This window comes from Sinocyclocheilus rhinocerous, unplaced genomic scaffold (genome assembly GCF_001515625.1).
Source record: "Sinocyclocheilus rhinocerous isolate Xijiao unplaced genomic scaffold, SAMN03320098_v1.1 scaffold2340, whole genome shotgun sequence".
In the NCBI taxonomy this organism is placed as follows: Eukaryota; Metazoa; Chordata; class Actinopteri; order Cypriniformes; family Cyprinidae; genus Sinocyclocheilus; species Sinocyclocheilus rhinocerous.
In genome coordinates, this window is record NW_015646462.1 from 107,961 (window position 1) to 112,908 (window position 4,948).

Here is a 4,948-nt window from a genome sequence, read left to right on the forward strand (position 1 = left end):
AGAGAGAGAGAGAGAGAGAGAGAGAGAGAGACAGTGGCAGGTCTATAATGTTGAGCTAAGTTTTCACAAATAGCTGATGTACAGGTGCATTTACTCAACTCAAGCTATCATCGTTAATCTTGACTTGCTGTCTCATGGTAAACAAAACAAATCTGAAGATGACAACAGTGAACACAGACAATAATCAACTTTTAGCATAAAGGCAACCATGGAACATGCTTCTCAGTTGAAACAATTGCCAAATAAATATATATCCTTATATATTGTAATTTAAAATAGAATATATGGATACATATATTTATTTGTATTTAGCATATAGTTTTTAATTATATAAATATATATCCATATACTGTATATACTGTAGTTTAAACTGGAAGATGAAGTCCTTCCACCACCTCCACCTTCCACATAAATATGGACATATATTTATAAAAAATAAATAAATAAACACTTCCGGTATCTATTGTTGCTGATGTCAAAGACTGTGAGGCCAATCCAATGCAAATTCCTCATAAACCATAAAACAATTCACATAAAAACATTCAGCTTAAGTGATATTAATAATTGTGTATGGCATTTTTCTTTGTACAATAAACAATATTTGTACTGCAATGGTTCACCACTAAAAAATCTAGGTCATCAGAAGCAGTTGAGCACCAGTGGCACAGAATAGGAAATATAAAGCAGAAGATCTACTGAGCCATATACAGTAAAGGAATGAAAACAGAAACGGCTCTGTTACGACTCTGCTAATGTTCAAGTAAGAAACTAATTATGACTGTTTACACTAACTGTATGGGCAGTTAGCCAATTTCTACTGTCCAGCCTCTTTGCTGTTTCCAGGGCAACAGATAGTGGGTGAGAAATGTAGAGCAGTGCAGGTCTCAGGACAGACAGGCCAGTGAGTAGTGCAAAAATCATTCAGTCTGTGCAGAATGACTGGACAGATGCCGCCATGACAGGACACTGCGCTGCTCTCCAAGAATCATCTATTACTACAGCAGCCTTCTTTTAAAAATCATTTGACATTTTTAAAGATAAAAAAAAATAACAAAAGAGCCAGCACGCTCTTATGGCAACTTGTAATTATTTATTTTACATTTTACTTGTATGTTTTCATACAATCTGCTTACACCCCATTGAGGATTTGGCTTATTTTTTATTTTTTTCTTCAGAAATCATACATTTTTATGCTGCCAAAATCAGTCTAAGCACAAAAGATTCATTTCAGGGGATCCAGTGTGCTAAGTTAACATTAGTGACTGAAGACAGGATAAAACCTTGAAACATGTTAAAATCACATCAAAACTCCATTTTCATCTTTTCCTTTAAAAAAGGATATCCTCAAAGCAAGAAAATACAATATGAGAAGCAGCATATCATACATATTTACTGGATTATGTTTACTTTTTCTTACTAAAATTACTTTAAAGTCGGCATGAATTGAAAATCCACCCTATTTATGTTCTACAGGCATGTTACTGATCTTATTGCCAACAATTCATCCATGTATATGTTTATTTTTTACCTCATTTTTTAATTAAATAACACAACTGGTGAAACCGACTTCTCTTTGGTTACGCCAGACTTCATTTTTGCTTCGCTCCAATCATTTAGTCTGCTTGAACCCTGTGCCTTTCTTACACTCGACCTCAAGCTTGCAGTCAAATCCGCATCCATCAACAACCAACAGACAGAACCACGTCCCCTCTCTACATTTTTTTCTTTTTTGACAATCCGTTTCACTCAGATACATGTCACAATACAGAATAAATTATCTGTCGCTACTTCTGTTACATTGCAACTTTAATCATAAATCTCCGTTAATTGGGTTAGATTTATGCATTAAACAAGAACAGCTATGAAGGGACAATATATTATTTCCATATCTCTGTATGGTCTTGATTTGTACAGACGTGCAGTGGTTGTAAAAGAGGCATAAATACACTACATACAGTTAAAGAACAGTACTGTGCTGTTTATGTGTGCAGGCTGCAGGCAAAGCAGAGCTAACAGGAAGAAAGAGAAAGACTGAGACAACAAACGCTGACTGCAGCAGCACATGAAATAGCATAATTCATGCAAGCCTTGATTCCCCTCTCAGCATGCATCTGTACCTCAGAGCTTCTGCCCCCAAAAAACTGCTTCTGATTAGACTGAGATGCTCAGAAAGTGCAGCACAGAGAATCACTGACAATTACTGACACCGAAATCTGCCGCAGAACTGACACTGCATGAATTTCATCAAATAAATAAGAGGGAGAGTAAATGAATAAAAACATGAACTGAAAATAAATGTTAATGCACTGTAAAAAGCCCTGGGTTATTTATTTTTTTCAATCCAAACACTGGGTTGCGATTGTTGGGAAAGCAGGGTTGATCCGACCCAATTTAGGTTGATAATTGTTCATTATGCGGACATGAAAAATAGCAAGTATGTCATGCAAGGTCCAACCATTCTCTGAGTTCCACCTATCTGTGTTTGCGGTGCTCATGAAAGGAATATGTGTGGAAAATAGAAGAAAATGAATTGAAGCAGAGAGGAGAGAGAACTTTGAAACTTACTGCAGAGACAAGTATGTTCTTTTTTTGTTGGAGTATTTTCTCGCACACCAAAATCACTCAAGTAGTGACTGGATTCTAGTGAACTGGCAGGAATTGAAAAAGACGGAATGGCTCTTGAGAGGAGTGATTAAAAACACTTTCATCATGTCGATTTGCTATAATGCACATTTTATTCCTGACTTTCAATGTTTATTACAGGCTTTTAGTCAGTGTGTTTCTTGGCAGCACTCAAAGCCTTGAGGCTTTGGGCATAATGGAATTATTTTCATAAATGAAATAACTGGTCAAATTTAGAAAGTTATTTAATATTCAACAGTGCTGATTAAACTTTTAAAAAGCAACTTTATTTAACTGAATAAGTTCTTGATTTGTCCTTTTCTGCACTTCTTCTCACTCGTGTACAAATGTACTTGTTTATACTGTTGCCTATAGATTTTGTCCTTGCTTATCAATAAATTTAACCTTTTTATTATGATATGTGCACTTATCAAATTGCAAAAGGCTAATATTTAATTAAATATGCAGTTTACTGTTGCTTAATTTTGTGGAGAAATGTTTACAGCATTTCACTGGATTTGTATTGATAAGTGTATGTATAGCTGTTGTCTAAGAAACGTAAAGGTCTCCCTGCAGATTTTCCAAAATAAAAGCTTCATGTCACGTTTATGGTCGGTTTTGGTTTTGTTTTCCCTGTTTTTCCATGCCCTTGTTTGGTCCTTCCCGTTCCTGTCCTAATTGTTTCCAATTTGTTCCAGATGTTCCTTGTCATTTAGTTATCCTCATCACCTGTCTGCCCCTCGTTATCTGCCCTATTTGAGTTCGAGCCCGTTCTGTTCTCCCTTGTCTGGAATTGTTCATGTCAACCTTTGCTACGTGTGTTTTCCTGTTCCCGTGGATATTATTAAAGTCTACAAGTTTGAATTCAACTCTGCGTCTCCTCGCTCCATGCTCCTTATGCCGAGTTCACACTGCACGATTTTAGCCCGATTTTTCACTCGCCGACAGGTTTTGCGAAATCGCCGACAAATGCCCGAAATCGGAGGCAAATGCGACGTCTTTGAAAATCGTGCAGTGTGAACTAGGCATTACAGTAGCGGACTATGACACTTCAGGGTTTATCAATTGCAAGTAAAAAAATTAAGACATAAAAATTGTCATTTTACTACTGTCAAGTACAATATATTATTTTTAAACATTGCAGTTATATTACAATTTCTGTCATAATAATAATAATAAGCTATCTGGTGATTATTACTATAATTATGTCTCATCATCATCATTATTATTATTATATGCTGTTGCTACTGCCTAGTTCTACCATTAAGGATACAGGAACCCTTATACTAATAATACTAATTAACATGTAAGTCTGTGACGTATATATTTTTTTACTCTTGCACATAAAAAAACATGTATTCATATAATGCATGACAGTGCATTGGCCACTGGCTGAACTCACTTCCTGGAGAGTGACTTGTCAGGTGAGGTGCTGCACTGAGTCAGTGAGTTAGTGTGTGTGTGTGTCACTTTGCATTACAGTAACGGCTGACAACAGTGGTGAACCATACCTGACGTCATGATCAACACCAGGTTACACTCTCTCAGATCTCACCACTTATGTAATTCTGGGATTTATTCAAAACTTTAGCTTGTAATATTATTATTGGAAGTATTCAATATTTTGCATTTTCCTGTCCACATACAATACTATTATATGCAGACAGTAGACTGACATGCAGGGACATGTATATAGGCTGTCTCTCTGGATGACACTGCCCTCTTCTTTTATTGGCTTGAGACCAACATCTGAGACATCTGGAAGAACTCATAATCATCTTCAGAGAACACTGATACAGTCCAGTGTATGGCTGCTCCAACTATTTATAAGATCTTGCTTAAAATTAAGCATTAAGTGCACACTAGGGGCATACCAACTACTATTTAGTTTAAAACTATCTTTATTAGTGTTCAAAAGTTTGGGACACATTAAATTGATCAAAAGTTACAGTAAAGACATTTATAATGTTATAAAAGATTTATATTTCAAATAAAATAAAATCAGTTCTTTTTAACTTTCTATTTATCATAATCCTAATGTCTAAATTAACTACGTACTAATTAATTTCGTAAATTGCATAAACAATTATGAACAAAACAGCATCATGTATTTATGCATTGCTTAATACAAAGAGCCGAATCGCCCATCGCGCCCCTGCATATATTGCATTTAAAAACATAAGGGATGCAGTGAAAAGGAATAAACCTCCACAAATTCGCAACGTGTTTTCTAAAAGATTAAACTGTTTTCACTTTGCATGGCTACATCTCTTGTGTGAGACGCGAGTGCAGCAGTCATATTTGTCCGTCTAAAAATGCGCTGAAT

General features: G+C 35.7%; 1 protein-coding gene and 1 long non-coding RNA gene across 2 annotated transcripts in view; both read right to left on the reverse strand.

Moving 5' to 3' along the window:
- LOC107707854 (MTSS1-like protein) overlaps positions 1-4,948 on the reverse strand; it is a 61,321-nt gene that overhangs the window by 18,111 nt on the left and 38,262 nt on the right. The gene's annotated exons all lie outside the window — the stretch shown is intronic.
- Positions 1,714-4,948, reverse strand: part of LOC107707865 (uncharacterized) — a 26,238-nt gene continuing 23,003 nt past the window's right edge. Inside the window, exon 4 of the long non-coding RNA XR_001636303.1 lies at positions 1,714-1,724. This is a non-coding gene — a long non-coding RNA (uncharacterized LOC107707865). The remainder of the gene's footprint in view (positions 1,725-4,948) is intronic.